The sequence below is a fragment of the Tachyglossus aculeatus genome, chromosome 7 (assembly GCF_015852505.1).
Source record: "Tachyglossus aculeatus isolate mTacAcu1 chromosome 7, mTacAcu1.pri, whole genome shotgun sequence".
Lineage (NCBI taxonomy): Eukaryota > Metazoa > Chordata > Mammalia > Monotremata > Tachyglossidae > Tachyglossus > Tachyglossus aculeatus.
In genome coordinates, this window is record NC_052072.1 from 49352132 (window position 1) to 49370083 (window position 17952).

Here is a 17952-nt window from a genome sequence, read left to right on the forward strand (position 1 = left end):
GAACCCAGGTCTTCTTACTCCCAGGCCCCTACTCTTTCCACTATGCCACACTGCTTCTGTGAAAGTAATAATCAATCAATCATATTTATTGAGCACTTATTGTTTGTGCAGAGCACTGTATTGAGTGCTTGGGAGAGTACAGTATAACAGACACATTCCCTGCCCACAATGAGCTTAGCTATAACTCAATTTATTCTGATGGTATTGACACCTGTCTACTTGTTTTGTTTTGTTGCCTGTCTCCCCCTTCTAGACTGTGAGCCCATTGTTGGGTAATGACCGTCTCTATATGTTGCCGATTTGTACTTCCCAAGTGCTTAGTACAGTGCTCTGCAGACAGAAAGCGCTCAATAAATACGATTGAATGAATGAATGAATGAGCTTACAATCTAGAGCAGGACACCCACATTAATATAAATAAATAAATTACATATATGCACATACACGCCGTAGGGTTGAGAGGTGGTGAATAAAGAGAGCAAATCAGGGCACTGCTGAAAGGAGTGGGAGAAAAGGAAATGAGGGCTTAGTCAGGGAAGGCCTCTTGGAAGCGATGCCTTCAATAAGACTTCAAATCCATCAGATTTGAAGAGGGAAGGTGTTACAGGCCAGAGGCATGATGTGGGCGAGATGTTGGTGGTAAGATAGATTAACTTCTGGGTTCCCAGTGATCATCTTTGACTGTGTGTTTAATGCACAAGTAAAATGCTGTAAAAAAAAAAAGTAAAGTACTGTAAAGTACTGTAAAAAACAATTTAGAAATTCTAAAACAACAGGGTTTGTTTTGCACAAAATAACACATAACCCTGGTTTCTTTCTGATTTATTGTCAGTTCAGTGTTGCTGTGCCGATGCTATGGTGTAGAGGCATCTACAAATCTTATATTTGTGCCTCTAGCCATCAACATAGCATAGCATTTGGGTCATCATCATCATAATCATTTCTATTAATGTCTGTCTTCCCCTCTAGACTATTAGCTCACTGTGGGCAGGGAATATGTCTCCCAACTCTGTTCTATTGTACACTTTGAGCCAGTACAGTGATCTGCATGCATTAAACACTCAGTAAATACCACTGATTGATAATCATCACCCTTTTCATCAATATTTATTGACCACATACCCTTTGCAAAGAATTGTACTAGGCATAGACCATGGGCCTTACCTTCAAGAGGCAACTGTCTCAAAGATTTTCAATTACTTTTTTGAGTTAGAAGAATCATTAGATCACAGACATATCCATCTATTAATTTATTTTATCCCTTCTTGAACCTACAGATAATTTCTGCCTGCCGGAATGAATTCCACCAGCGCTTACAACAGTGCTTCGCACATAGTAAGTGCTTAATAAATGCCATTATTATTATTATTACCACCCACTATGCCCAAACTGGTTTCCTTTTGTTGGTTGTCAGATATAGAGAGTAGCAGTCTTCGTGGGGTTCCTTACGCTTCAGTACGCATCACTTGTGCCATTAAACAACAGAAGCAGTAAGTTAAGCCTTGATGAAAACCTTGTTCCAAGCAACGATTGTCCACATTAAAATTACAGAGTCTCAGTGTGAGGACCCCAAATCACTTCTCTCCTTAAAACAGACAAGCAGAACTCTGGTTTATGTTAGTGGAAATTTACACACGCATCAAAGAAAGAACTACTGCATTAATCAGAGTTGAAGGGCACGTAATCACGGATGAATTCCAAATAACTTTTGGGTGGTTGTGTCTGAATGGAACATCTCCATGTTCTTTTTGGTTTCACAGAATCATTTGTACAGTGATGCCTGCACGACAGGGTGCTTGTTTGTGTCTCTATCACTATGTACATGAACGCAGTGTGCATTTGTTTATTAGGAAAGACTGTGAAGATCTGGAAAACTTTCTCGGCACAAAGTATTAATTCTTTTTAAAGACAGGATGGAATGCCAAACCCTCCAGACTTCTGAGAATCAGTCAGATGAGATCCACATTTGGGTCTTCAAGTCTGCAACTGGGCTCTTACCCTTCAGGGATGACCTCAGACAAGAAGAGGTGTGTAAAAATATCACTTCGTGTTCATTATTTGCTGGACCTCTAAGAGTTTGGATTAGGAGATTCACATTTTTTTCCTGTTTATTACTCCATTTGCTCCATGTGATATCCTGTGCTCTATCTGGGAGTTTAGTTTTGGCCAGTCTCCCCACTTTAAATCATAAGCTCCTGATGTCTTTCTTTTGTTCCTCTCAGCATTGCCCAATACGGCACTCTATACGCCTTATGTCACCAACCATTGCTGACTGATTTGGCGTTGTGTATTATTTTCATCGGACAATAGATTACTACTTTTTAGACCTTGTTAAAGCGACTTTGGTTAAGTTTAACTTCACTCAAATCTATTCTGCAAGATAAATCTTAAAACAAAACCAAACAAATCCACTCCTCGTAATGGGGTTGGGGGGGAAGGCTCTTTGTTTCAAAGTCAAAATGTTTTTCCCAGTTGTCTCATTTGTCAGTCACACAAGTACTGCAGATTGTGCCAATTTCTATAATAAAATATTTTCTAGTGAATCCTGGGCAGTGAACTAAATCAGTTATTCTAATTTGTTTATTCAGATAAAGGCCCCAGCATGTTTTCATATTTCAAATTAAGACTGGCTTGTTTCCCTGTGGGTGTACTAATAGTATTTACGAAGTGCAGTACACTGTACTATTTGAGAAGATTCACCAGAAGCATGAGGCATGTTCCCTGCCCACATGCAGCTTATATTCTGAGAGTTGTTTCTTCTGGGCAAAAAGGGAGAGTTGGACAAAAAGAGGGCAGATCACTATTTCTTCCCTCAGTCAGTAGTATTGACTGAGGACCTATTGAGCACAAAGTACTGTGATAAACATTTGAGAGAGTACAACAGAAGCAAGAAACAGGTTCTCTCCCCTCAAAGCACTTATAATCTACTTGGAGAGATGGACAAAAAATATTTATAAATAGTCACTACTCCAGAACTACTTAAATTAGGTCCGAAGAGGTGACATCTCCATCTGGATGTCTGCCCGCCACCTAAAACTCAACGTGTCCAAGACTGAACTCCGTGTCTTCCCTCCCAAACGCTGCCCTCTCCCTGACTTTCCCATCACTGTTGACGGCACTATCATCCTCCTCGTCTCACAAGCCCGCAACCTTGGTGTCATCCTCGACTCCGCTCTATCGTTCACCCCTCACATCCAAGCCATCACCAAAACCTGCCGGTCTCATCTCTGCAACATTGCCAAGATCCCCCCTTTCCTCTCCATCCAAACCGCTACCCTGCTCGTTCAAGCTCTCTTCCTATCCCGTCTGGACTACTGTATCAGCCTCCTCTCCGATCTCCCATCCTCCTGTCTCTCCCCTCTTCAATCCATACTTCACGCCGCTGCCTGGATTGTCTTTGTCCAGAAACGCTCTGGGCATGTTACTCCCCTCCTCAAAAATCTCCAGTGGCTACCAATCAACCTATGCATCAGGCAGAAACTCCTCACCCTTGGCTTCAAGGCTGTCCATCACCTTGCCCCCTCCTACCTCACCTCCCTTCTCTCCTTCTCCAGCCCAGGCCACACCCTCCGCTCCTCTGCTGCTAATCATCATCAATCATCAATTGTATTTATTGAGCGCTTACTATGTGCAGAACACTGTACTAAGCGCTTGGGAAGTACAAATTGGCAACATATAGAGACAGTCCCTACCCAACAGTGGACTCACAGTCTCCTCACCGTGCCTCGTTCTCAGCTGTCCCACCGTGGACCCCCGGCCCACGTCATCCCCCTGACCTGGAATGCCCTCCCTGCACACATCTGCCAAGCTAGCTCTCTTCCTCCCTTCAAGGCCCTACTGAGAGCTCACCTCCTCCAGGAGGCCTTCCAAGACTGAGCCCCCTCCTTCCTCTCCCCCTCGTTCCCCTCTCCATCCCCCCACCTTACCTCCTTCCCTTCCCAATGCACCTGTATATATGTATATATGTTTGTACGTATTTATTACTCTATTAATTTAATTTGTACATATTTATTCTATTTATTTTATTTTGTTAATATGTTTTGTTTTGTTCTCTGTCTCCTCCTTCTAGACTGTGAGCCCACTGTTGGGTAGGGACCATCTCTATATGTTGCCAACTTGTACTTCCCAAGCGCTTCCCACTGCTTGGGGAAGCAGTGTGGCTCAGTGGAAAGAGCACTGGCTTTGGAGTCAGAAGTAATAGGTTCATATCCCGGCTCTGCCAGTTGTCAGCTGTGTGACTTTGGGCAAGTCACTTCACTTCTCTGGGCCTCAATAACCTCATCTGTAAAATGGGGATGAAGACTGTGAGCCCCCCGTGGGGCAACCTGATCACCTTGTAACCTCCCTGGCACTTAGGACAGTGCTTTGCACATAGTAAGTGCTTAATAAATGCCATCATTATTATAATTAGTAGTAGTTGTAGTACAGTGCTCTGCACACAGTAAGCGCTCTATAAATACGATTGAATGAATGAATGAATGAAAGTTTCATATTCCTTTCCCCAAACACTTTACTAGGAAACAGTTTGCTGAGACGAAATTTTAAATATATGTCCACCTAAGAACAAATCTCTCTTGAAGTGAAGAATGGGTGAGCACTGGCATGGCGTAGTGGATAGAGCACGGGCCTGAGAGTCAGAAGGTTGTGGGTTCTAATTCTGTCTCTGCCACTTGTCTGCTGTGTGACCTTGGGCAAATCAGTTTATTTCTCTGTGCCTCAGTTACCTCATCTGTAAAATGGGGATTAAGAATGTGAGTCCCAGGTACGGCAGGGACTGTGTCTAACCCGATTTGCTTGTATCCACTCCTACGCTTAGTACGTTGCTTGGCACACAGAAATCGCTTAACAAATAACACAATTATTATTATTGTTATTTTTAATTTCCAAAGAGAATTCTGAATGCACAATTAGCAAGACACCTGAATTAACTGCATCTAAACATTCCGATCCCATATGTTCTAGTCCATTGATAATGAACTGTATAATGTTGCTAATATTAAGAGAGGAGAACCATGGGGTTTTCTACAAGCAAAGTCACCAACAAGAAGGTTGCAGTTATACAACAGTGTCCAGCAGGCAGTGGAATCCAGAAGAAAGAATCCTGGTCTAGGATTCTGCCAATCACTCAGCCATTTTGGGCCTCAGTGTTTCTATCTGTAAAATGGAAACACTACCTACACCTTTCTACTTCACAGGGCTGTTCTGAGGACCATCGAGAAGCTAGTCGTGAGCAGGGGATATGTGCTGCACACAGTAAGCGCTCAATAAATAATAATGATGGCATTTATTAAGTGCTTACTATGTGCAAAGCACTGTTCTAAGCGCTGAATAAATATGATTGATTGAATGAATGAATATGTCTATCAGCTTTGTTTTAGTGTACTCTCCCAAGCACTTCGTAAATTGCTCTGCACACATCAAGTGCACAATAAATAAGATTGATTGATAACAGTCATACACCCGTGTTGAGGTGCCTTCACAGCAGGTACATTCACAGTTTCAGTTTAGCCACTTCAGGCAGGAATATTTGGGCCTCAGGCAGTATTAATAATAATGATGGCATTTATTAAGTGCTTACTATGTACAAATCACTGTTCTAAGCACTGGATAAATTACAAGGTGATCAGGTTGTCCCACGGGGGGCTCAAAGTCTTAATCCTCATTTTACAGATGAGGGAACTGAGGCACAGAGAAGTTAAATGACTTGCCCAAAGTCACACAGCTGACAGTTGGTGGAACCGGGATTTGAACCCATGACCTCTGACTCCAAAGCCCGGGTTCTTTCCACTGAGCCACGCTGCATCTCTAACATTCTTAACATAATAATAATGGTATTTGTTAAGCACTTACTATGTGCGAAGCACTGTTCTAAGCGCTGGGGAGATTACAAGGTAATCAGGTTGTCCCATGGGGGGCTCACAGTTTTGATCCCCATTTTACAGATGAGGTAACTGAGGCCCAGAGAAGTGAAGTGACTTGCCCAAAGCCACACAGCTGACAGTTGGCGGAGCTGGGATTAGAACCCATGACCTCTGACTCCAAAGCCCGGGCTCTTTCCACTGAGCCACGCTGCTTCTCTGTACCATAAGGATGGCATTTATTAACATGAAGACAGAATGTTAAGTACTCCTGTGTGAGTCTTCTGAAGGATTCCTTACATGAATTCCCCCACTTGCCTTCTGCTCCCCAATCTGCCCAGCTGGCCTAGATTCTGACAATTGCCCCTCCCAAGTGGAAAGGTCCTCATTTTTATCTATCTTGCCACCAACACCTTGCCCCCATCTTCCCTATGGCCTGGAACTCCCTCCCCCTTCATAGCTGATGGAAAAATACTCTAGCTATTCTCAAAACCTCATTAAAATCACAGCTCCTCCAAAAGACCTTCCCCAAGTAATCCCTCATTTCCTCTATTCACTCTCCTATCTGCATCACCTATGCACTTGGATTTGTACATTTTCAGCACTTAGTTTTCACCCCACCCTTAACCCCATAGCATTTAGGTGCATATCTGCAATTTATTTAAATGTCTCCCCCTCCAGACTAAAAGCTCCTCTTCGGCAGGGGATGTGTATTCCAACACTATTGTATTCTTCCAAGTGCTTAAGAGGGGAGGGGATTGGCAAACCCCAAAACTTTAATTTGCAGCAACGGAGGAAGAAGGGAAAGGGAATATGCACCACAATTAGGGCTTAATGTATGTACTTAAGGATTACAGGAGGTTGTGGGTTTACAAGACCTCAGATGGTGCAGGATTGCTGAGGTCAGCTGCGGGAGAAACAAGAATGATGTGCAGTGAGTGAGTTTGAGAGGAGTGAAGAATGTAGGCTGGGGTGAGGTGGGAGAAGAGAGTGGATAAATAAGGCGCGGAGATCTGATTGAGTGCTTTAAAGCCAATGGTCAGGAGTTTATGCTAGATTTGGAAAAGAATGGGTAACCATGGGAGGATTTTGATGAGTGAGAGATGTGTGCAGAATGACGTTTTAGAAAAATGTCAGGAGCGAGAAATTCGGACTGGAGAGGGACGTTATGAGCCTAGAAGCAGGGTCAGCATCCAGGATCCTGGCACAATAATAGAGCTGGGATAATAATAATAATAATAATGATAATGGTATTTGTTAAGCACTTACTATGTGCCAAGCACTGTTCTAAGCGCTGGGGTAGATACAAGGTCATCAGGTTGCCCCACGTGGGGCTCACAGTCTTAATCCCCATTTCACAGATGAGGGAACTGTGGCACAGAGAAGTCAAGCGACTTGCCCAAAGTCATACAGCTGACAAGTGGCAGAGCCGGGATTAGAACCCACGACCTCGGACTCCCAAGCCTGGGCTCTTTCCACTAAGCCATGCTGTGAGAAATTCAGCTTTTGACATTTTGCACTCAAGGTGCCAGTGGAGCATCCAGTTAGAGTTGTACTGGATGCAGGAGGATTGTGAGACCCTGGCTGTGTTGTATTAAATATATATTTGTCTGCAATTGTCCAAATTCTTTTAATTTCGTAGCTTTTCTGCCTGCCTTTGCTTCTGTAAGGCCCTTTGGTTCTCATGCTGCTTTCGAGATTCCCATTTCTGTTCTTTCTTAATGAACATTATCTTGAGGGGCCACATTTCCTGGAACTCATTGTTAATTGGGTGTGGTCTCCCTCGGTGACCTCCTTTACAGACTCTCCCTCCCAGGGTGAGACACCTGGTCACTATTATTATTGTTAGTATTATCTATTCTTTAGTTTGTTAAACGCTTACATTGTGCAAAAAAGCTTAACTAAGCCTGGTGTAGAAGCAAGATCAAAAGATTAAGACTGGATTCCTGCCCCACAAGGAGCTCATCATTCTAAGTTGAGAAAAAGAGGAATTAATGAAAAAGAATAAGTTAAATATTGCAAACAATACGAAGAAGTGGAAAAATTGAACCCTAAATAGCCTTTGGAGTGGTAAACCCTCAAGCTTTTCATGCCTCTGATGTCGTGACCCCTTCTACGAGGGAACAGACTAGTTTCCCAGCTTCTGGATTTGGTGGGAGTAAGGAAGCTGCCTCAGTTATGAATGGTTTCTGAGGGGCCTGTAGTGATGAGGAGATATGAATCACATGGGTCACCTCCAATTCAGTTGGTCCTGTAATTTCTGAAAGCACGCCTGGCCACTACTTACATGTCCTTATGCTCTACTATTTTCCTGACCTGTAATTTCTTTTTAATCTCCATCTCCACCTTCAGACTGCAAACTCCTTGTGGACAGGGACCAACTGCCCACAACTCTATTGTGTTGTAGTTTTCCAAGCACTTAGTACAGTGCTTTACACACACAGTAAGAGCTCCTGCAGAGCAGTAGCGTGGCTCGGTAGAAAGAGCAGTCAGGGGACATGAGTTCTAATCCTGACTCTGGCATTTGTCTGCTGTGTGACCTTGGGCAAGCCACTTAACTTCACCTCATCTGTAAAATGGGGGTTAAGACAATGAGTCCCACAAGGGACAACCTGATTACCTTGAATCTACCCCGGCTCTTAGAATCGTGCTTGGCACATAGTAGGCACTTAATAAATACCATAATTATTATTAGTTTTATTAAATATCACGGAGAGGAATTCACTGCCAGGATCTCCTGTGAAACTTGTTACTTCAACAAAGGGGAAGAGTTTAAACTGAACTGAACTGACAAAGTTAAACATATTTTATATGTTTATAAAATATCTTATATTTTTATAGCCTTTCTTTCTATTTTCATTTTTTCCATAGGACTTTTAACATCTCATTTTGTCCTCATAACGTTCCTATGAGAAAAGAAAAACAGATGAGGAAGCAGTTCCATGCAAGCTAAGTGACTTGACCAAAGTCACACAATATACAAAGGATAAGCTGGGTCTAGGACTCTCACACTCTTGCCCTTTTTTCCACTAAAAAGTACTGGCAAATGGGGCATCAAAGAAACCACTTCTTTATGGTACCTTAACCTTACCTTAACCTTAACTGTGCACCACGGACTGTACTAAGTGCCGGAGTAGTTACAGGTTAATCAGGTTGGTCGCAGTGCCTATCCCACATGGAGCTGATAGTCTAAATTGGAGGGAGGGAGATTTAATCCCCATTTTACAGATAAGGAAACTGAAGCCCAGAGAAGTTAAGTGATTTTCCCAACGTCAAACAGCGGACAAGTGGTGGCATAGGCATTAAAACCCAGGTCCTCTGACTTCCAGGCAATGATGACAGCAGTTGATATCGATTTTCTCTTTCAGAAAGCAGAGCAACCAGCTTTCCACAATAAAAAAGTCAAGAAAGGGAAATTAAGACTTTTCATCCAAGGAGAAGCTTTCTACAGTCACAAAAACCATAGATTACAATGCTTACATTAATTCCCCTGGAATTGGTAGCTTCTCTCTCTCTTTTTAGTTTCTAGTTTTTGGTCTGACTTAGAACATTATGGTAAGCTTAGAGACAACAAGGCATTCCTCCTTCTTTAATTCGTTCACAAGTAAGATTGCCTAAATTACTTTCTACATTCATTCATTCATTCAATCATATTTATTGAGCTCTTACTGTGTGCAGAGCATGGTACTAAGCGCTTGGGAAGTACAAGTTGGCAACATATAGAGACGGTCCCTACCCAACAGTGGGCTCACAGTCTAGAAGGGGGAGACAGAGAACAAAACAAAACATATTAACAAAATAAAATAAATAGAATAAATAGGTACAAATAAAATAAATTGAGTAATAAATAACGCACAGACATATATACATATATACAGGTGCTGTGGGGAGGGGAAGGAGGTAAGGCAGGGGGGATGGGGAGGGGAAAGAGGGGGAGAGGAAGGAGGTGGCTCAGTCTGGAAAGGCCTCCTGGAGGAGGTGAGCTCTCAGTAGGGCTTTGAAGGGAGGAAGAGAGCTAGCTTGGTGGATGTGCAGAGGGAGGACATTCCAGGCCAGGGGGAGGACATGGGCTGGGGGTCGACGGTGGGACAGGCAAGAACGAGGCATGGTGAGGAGATTAGCGGTAGAGGAGCGGAGGGTGCGGGCTGGGCTGGAGAAGGAGAGAAGGGAGGTGAGGTAGGACGGGGCGAGGTGATGAAGAGCCTTGAAGCCGAGGGTGAGGAGTTTTTGCCTGATGCGTAGGTTGATTGGTAGCCACTGGAGATTTTTGAGGAGGGGAGTAACATGCCCAGAGTGTTTCTGGACAAAGACAATCCGGGCAGTGGTGTGAAGTATGGATTGAAGTGGGGAGAGACAGGAGGATGGGAGATTGGAGAGGAGGCAGATGCAGTAATCCAGATGGGATAGGATGAGAGCTTGAATGAGCAGGGTAGTGGTTTGGACGGAGAGGAAAGCGTGGATCTTGGAGATGTTGCGGAGGTGAGACCGGCTGGTTTTGGTGACGGATTGGATGTGAGGGGTGAACGAGAGAGCGGAGTCGAGGATGACACCAAGGTTGCGGGCTTGTGAGACGGGAAGGATGGTAGTGCTGTCAACAGTGATGGGAAAGTCAGGGAGAGGGCAGGGTTTGGGAGGGAAGACAAGGAGTTCAGTCTTGGACATGTTGAGTTTTAGGTGGCGGGCAGACATCCAGATGGAGATGTCCTGAAGGCAGGAGGAGATGCAAGCCTGGAGGGAGGGAGAGAGAGCAGGGGCAGAGATGTAGATTTAGGTGTCATCAGTGTAGAGATGATAGTTGAAGCTGTGGGAGTGAATGAGGTCACCAAGGGAGTGGGTGTAGATTGAGAACAGAAGGGGACCAAGAACTGACCCTTGAGGAACCCCTACAGTAAGGGGATGGGAGGGGGAGGAGGAGCCCGCTAAAGAGACTGAGAATGAAGGACCGGAGAGATAAGAGGAGAACCAGGAGAGGACATAGTCTGTGACGGCAAGGTTGGATAGCGTGTTGAGGAGAAGGGGGTGGTCCACAGTGTCGAAGGCAGCTGAGAGGTTGAGGAGGATTAGGATAGAGTACGAGCCATTGGATTTGACAAGCAGGAGGTCATTGGTGACCTTTGAGAGGGCAGTTTCCATGGAATGCAGGGGATGGAAGCCAGATTGGAGGGGGTCGAGGAGAGAGTTGGCGTTGAGGAATTTGAGGCAGCACATTTAGACGATTCGTTCAAGAAGTTAGGAAAGGAATGGTAGGAGGGAGATAGGGCGATAACTAGAAAGTGAGGTGGGGTCAAGAGAGGTTTTTTTTTAGGATGGGAGAGACGTGGGCATGTTTGAAGGCAGAGGGGAAGGAACCAGTGAAGAGTGAGCGGTTGAAGATGGAAGTTAAGGAGGGGAGAAGGGACGAAGCGAGAGATTTCATAAGATGAGAGGGAATGGGGTCAGAAGCACAGGTGGCCGGAGTAGCACTTGAGAGGAGGGAGGAGATCTCCTTTGAGGATACTGCTGGGAAGGATGGGAGAGTAGCAGAGAGCGTTGAGAGCCAGTGGGTTGGAGAAGGTTGGGGAGTGACTTTGGGGAGCTCAGACCTGATGGATTTAATTTTATTAACGAAGTAGGAGGCCAGATCATTAGGGGTGAGGGAAGGAGGAGGGGAAGTAACCAGGGGCTTGAGAAGGGAGTTGAATGTATGGGAGAGCTGACGGGGATGATGGGTATGGATGTCAATTAGGGAGGAGAAACAGTTTTGTCTGGCAGAGGAGAGGGCAGAGTTAAGACAAGAAAGGATAAACTTGAAGTGAACGAGGTTGGCATGGTGTTTAGACTTTCGCCTGCAGCGTTCAGCAGCTCGAGCATAAGAGCAAAAGAGGGGAACAGTGGCAGTGATCCAGGGCTGTGGGTTAGTGGTACGAGAGCGGTGAAGGGAAAGGGGAGCGAGTGAGTCTAGCTGAATAGAGAGGGTAGAGTTGAGAGCAGTAATCTGATCTCCTTCTAGGGAATGAGCAACTCTTTCTAACTGAATGGGTGAGTTGGTGTGTCTTTCCTCTGAGAGAATGTGGTGCTTTCAGCTTGACAGCCAGGTGCTTTCACAGGGACATTATTTTAAAACTGAAGTTTCTCAAGAGGTATTCAGAAAGGTATCGCTGGTTACTTAAGGAGGATTTTATTAGTGTGTACATGTGTGTGTGTGAATATGACTAAGTGACCAGCAATCCCTTCTGCATCTTGAGCACATAAAGATTGTCCCTTGTTATGTGCAGTACCTGGAATCATTTTTGTTTCTCCCCCTTGAAGTCATGATTCTCCCTAAGTCTCTGTTCTGATAGTCACTCCATTTCTAAGCCTGGTCTGTCTTCTGTTGCTGGCTCCCAGCTGTCCATACTTTCACCACATGGTTTGAGGTTTGCTTCATTGTGTCTGTAATGACTTTCTTCTGTTCACCCCACTTACAGCTTCACCATTTCAACTCCCCATAGAGCTTGTGTTTGGGTGTCCTGCTGTTGTGCTTTCCCCCTCACGTATCCCTCCTAGAGAAAGTTGGTATGATGAGCACTTTTTTAATGCCACTGGCTAGCTGCAGCGCAGGACACATTGTTTGTAATCCTGACAGTGACCCTTAATGCTAGTGAACTTTGCCTGGGCATCCCCTCTTCTTTAATTTTATTCTATTGCCTTTAAATCCTTTTTTCTCACCCCTGCTTCTCTTCCCTCTGCCCCTTCTAATTGGCAGGGAATAGCAGGCAGCTCTTATTTTATTGCCTCCCGATAACCATGGAGAACAACAATAAACAATTCACCTGGCTTTATTTAAGGGGGTTGTTTCCAGGTTTCCCATCCTGTATTCAAAATTATGTCCATATGAGCACACACCCATACATACGTGCTTCTTATAACTGGATGCTTGTGGGAAACACAGAACTTGATTTTTGGAGAAACAGCACATCAGACAAGTCAGTGTCTTTGAACAGCAGAATTGTCACATGCTTTCTTCGGGAAGACCACATAGACTGATCTATCAATGTCAGAAGAAAAGTAATATTCCAACATTTATTCAGTGTTTGCCTAAATATTAAAATGGGAAACATGTCAGCTATGAATTGTTAAGGAATCAGAGTATATTTTAAAATTTTGGTTTCAGCAAATCTTCAAAATGCACTCTCATCATTCAAATACATGTACTCTTGAGGGACCTCAAGTCAATATATTCCTGATTAATCCACATTCAACTCATTAAATCACATTTTATAGGAATGATTTCAGTTCTAGGATGTTTTCATTACTCCCTACAAAACATAACCCCTACTTTCATTATCTACACCAGATTTGATTTTATCGGGATTTGAACCCGGATAACAGTTGTGGGTCTGATTTTAGAAGCCTCGACACTTGAAAAGGTTCAAAATGGCAAAATGCATCCTCTCTCCCTTCTTTGGCTTGCTAAAAACAAGCACTTCCAGGCTGCAGGGCATAAGGGAAAAATTCACCTAATTTCCGGCACTTGGAGACATTGGCCCACAGCTTATTTCCATCGTGGAAATTCCGGTGACATCTGAAAAGCACATGGTGAAGATGGGACAGAGATGCTGCCTAAGGCTCCATGAGACATAAAAACTTAAAATATTCCATTTCCCCCAAATAATTAGTTCTGAATGCTTTGGGGTAGAATGGGAACGCCCTTCTTTGTTCATTTGAACGGGTGTTTCTGTCCCAGTGATCTCAGCTGGGCACAGTGCTCTGTACAGTGTGGGCCAGAGATGGGGGAGGGCCTGTTGGAGGTCACTGAAGCAAGTGGCTTCAATTTCAGCTCCATTGCCGGACACTGCTCTCTCTGCATCCAGATGTCTAAAATGAGTCGAGATTTATGGGAAACCTGCAGCGAAACTGAACTAAAAGTAATAATATTAATGGTGGTACTTGTTAAGTACTTACTATGTTCCAAGCTGGGGTAGATACAAGTCATTCAGGTTGGACACAGTCCTTGTCCCACATGGGGCTCACACACTTAATCCCCATTTTATAGGGGAGGTAACTGAGGCCCAGAGAAGTTAAGTGGCTTGTCCACGGTCACACAGCAAGCATGTGGCATGGCTGGGGTTAGGACTGAGGTCCTTCTGACTTTCAGGCCCGCGCACTCTCCATTAAGCCACTTTGTGAGAGGGATTAGCCGATTTACTATTCCTAGATTTCTAAGCCAGAATCGCTAGCTGGAGTCTACTTTGGGATCCCCAGGCTTGCCACCCGCCGGAGACGTCTGAAAACACGTAGTAGATAAGTCTGGGGAAACAATAAATGATTTCTTTGGCTTTTGGCTTTCTCCTCTTGTGCCTTCTCGTCTTCTATGAGCTGGCCCAGTAGTTTACTCACATGAAATTCCTTTGTACTGATACCACTACTAATTTCTCCTGTTTCCCACCTGACAGTGAGATGGTTCATTATTTGCCTCACCAATTAGCCAGGGATTCTTCATAATTGACAGTCGCTCCATGGAGATACAGACTATCCTGTTGAAGGCTCCCCCTTCCCTTCCCCCCTAACTAATCCCTCTTCACACCGGATGGCTGCCAGGATTTTGAGAACTGCAATGAGGCTTTCCTCCAAAGCTCGCTAGGGCAACACTAGAGAGGAAGGGAAGCCTGGAGGAGGGGGATGTATCGCAAATGCAATCTGTCTATCCCATAATCATGTTGAGGCTCTTGAATCCCATCTGTTTGCTCTTCACACCATTACTAAAGTCCACCCTATCCTCTCCAACCTAACTGGTACCTAAGCACTTATCCTTATGCTGCCTTGGTTACTTTATCATCCTTCTTGCTGACCTCCCTGCCTCCTGTCTCTCCCCACTCCAGTCCATATTTCACTCTGGTACCCAGATCATTTTTCTACGAAAACGTTCAGGCCATGTTTCTCCCACCTCTCAAGAACCTCCAGTAGTTGCCCATCAACATCCACATGAATCAATCATATTTATTGAGCGCTTACTGTGTGCAGAGCACTGTACTAAGCGCTTGGGAAGTACAAGTTGGCAACATATAGAGACAGTCCCTACCCAACAGTGTGGAGCTGTAAACTACAAAAATTTGAGTCTGGTCCATAATTCCAGTGATTTAGTTCTATTTGTCAAATGGTGGTATCTTGGAGAAGCCTCTAGTATCTTCAACTAAAAAAAAAATTTCTAGCACAAAAGCCTCTCCTGTTGGATTGGGTAGGAGAGCAAGCGTGATCCTCAAACGTATTGTTGTCACCTGAACTCCCTGGATTCTGCTCAGAATCCTCTACTTTGTCAAAGGGAAACCTGTTTCTCATTGAACTGTGGCCTCCAGCCAGTTCGATTTGCTGTAAAAGGAAAAGTTGGAATTGCCCATTTATTCTACTAGAACAGAGAGAGGGAATTATCTGGGTTAGAAAACATCTGCTAGCATTTTGTTCTGTTCCAATCTAGTCTCATAAGCATGCAAACCCTTAAGTTGAACAAACTCTCCTATTTCAAAAGGAGTCTCCTTGCCACTACAGTACAGAAAGGCTTAATATGGGAATTAATATATACTACCATCTATTTATTACCTGAGGGTTTCATAGAGGATTAGGGGAGGAACAGCCCAAGTTACAAAATTCATTCATCTATTCAATTGTATTTTTTGAGTCCTTACTGTGTGCAGAGCCCTGTATTAAGCGCTTGGGAGAGTACAACAATAGACACATTCATTCACAGTCCCTGCTCACAACAAGTTTACAATCTAGATGTAGGGGAGACAGACATTAATATAAATTAATAAATTACAGATGTGTGCATAAGTATGGTGGGGCTGGGAAGGGGGATAAACAATGGGAGCAAGATAGAGAGATGCAGAAGGGAGTGGGAGAAGAGGAATGGGGGGCTTAGTCAGGGAAGGCCTCTTGGAGGAGATGTATCTTTAATAGGCTTTGAAGGGTGGGAGAGTAATTTCCTGTGGGATTTGAGGAGGGGAGGCATTCTAGTCCAGAGGCAGGATGTGGGCGAGGGGTCGGCAGCGAGAAAGGCAAGTTTGAGGGACACTGAGAAGGTTAGCATTAGAGGACCAGAGTGTGCGGGCTGGGTTGTGGTAGAAGAGTAGCGAGGTGAGGTAGGAGCGGGAAAGATGATTGAGTACTTTAAAGCCAGTGTTGAGGAGTTTTTATTTTATATGGAGGTGGATGACAAATACTGGTGTTTTTTGAGGAGTAGGGAAACATGTCCTGAATGTTTTTGTAGAAAAATGATCAAGGCAGCAGACTGATGTGGTAATCCAGGTGGGAAAGGATGAATGATTATATTAATGTGATAGCAGTTTGGATGGAGAGGAAAGGGTGGATTTTAGCGATGTTGTGAGGGTGGGGCCGACAGAGGATTTAGTGATGGATTGTATATGTGGAGTGAATGAGAGAGAGGAGTCAAGGACAACACCAAGGTTATGGGGTTGTGAGACAGATGCCAACTGTTGCCTATCAACCTCCGTATCAAACAAAAACTTCTCACTATTGGCTTTAAAGCTCTCCATCACCTTACCCCTTCTTACCTCACCTCCCTTCTCTCCTTCTACATTCCAGCCCGCACACACCGCTACTCTAGTGCTAAGCTTCTCACTGTGTCTTGATCTCGCTTATCTCGCCACCGACCTCTGGCCCACATCGTACCTCTGGCCTGGAACACCCTCCGCCCTCAAATCTGCCAAACAATCATTCTTTCTCTCTTCGAAGCCCTACTTCAGGCGTGCCTCCTCTAAGAGGCCTTCCCAGACTAAGCCCTCTTTTTCTCAGTTCCCCCTCCCTTTCGTGTCACCCTGACTAGCTCCCTTTGGTCTTCCCCACCTTCCCTATCCCACAGCACTTATGTAAATATGTATATATCTATAATTCTATTTGTGCTGATGCCTGTTTCCTTGTTTTGATGTCTGTCTTCCCCCCTCTAGACTGTAAGCCCATTGTGGGCAGGGATTGTCCCTCTTTATTGCTGCATCATACTTTCCAAGCACTTAGTATAGTGCTTTGCACTCAGTAAACGCCTAATAAATACGATTGAATGAATGAAGGAATACAGTGATGGAAAAGTCAGGGGGAGGACAGGATTTGGGTGGGAAGATAAGGACTTCTATTTTGGACATGTTAAGCTTTATGTGATGGGATGGCATCCAAGTAGAGATGTCTTGAAGGCAGGAGAAAATGTGATACTGCACACACAGAGAGAGAGAGAGAGAAAGGGGTTGGGTGGGGGGGAGAGAGATCAGGGTTGCCTATCAGGTTTGAAAGAGGTCAAAAATGAAGCATTGAAAAAAGTAGTTATTCTTTAGAGACATTCCCATACATATGACTGTATTAGGTAAATGTGGTCTGGGAGATGGTTCCCAAATGTAATGGAGGGCACATTCATTCATTCATTCAATCGTATTTATTGAGCGCTTACTGTGTGCAGAACACTGTACTAAGTGCTTGGGAAGTATAAGTTGGCAACATATAGAGACGGTCCCTCCCCAACAGTGGACTCACAGTTTAGAAGGGGGAGACAGAGAACAAAACAAAACATATTAACAAAATAAAATAAATAGAGTAAGTATGTACAAATAAAATAGATAAATAAATAGAGTAATAAATACATACAAACATATATACAGGTGCTGTGGGGAGGGGAAGGAGGTAAGGTGGGGGGATGGGGAGGGGGAGAAGGGGGAGAGGGAGGAGGGGGCTCAGACTGGGAAGGCCTCCTGGAGCAGGTGAGCTCTCAGTAGGGCCTTGAAGGGAGGAAGAGAGCTAGCTTGGCGGATGTGCGGAGGGAGGGCATTCCAGGCCAGGGGGATGACGTGGGTTGGGGGTTGACGGCGGGACAGGCAAGAATGAGGCACAGTGAGGAGATTAGTGGCAGAGGAGCGGAGGGTGCGGGCTGGGCTGGAGAAGGAGAGAAGGGAGGTGAGGTAGGAGGGGGCGAGGTGATGGAGAGCCTTGAAGCCGAGGGTGAAGAGTTTTTGCCTGATGCGTAGGTTGATTGGTAGTTACTGGAGATTTTTGAGGAGGGGAGTAACATGCCCAGAGCGTTTCTGGACAAAGACAATCCGGGCAGCGGAGTGAAGTATGGATTGAAGTGGGGAGAGAC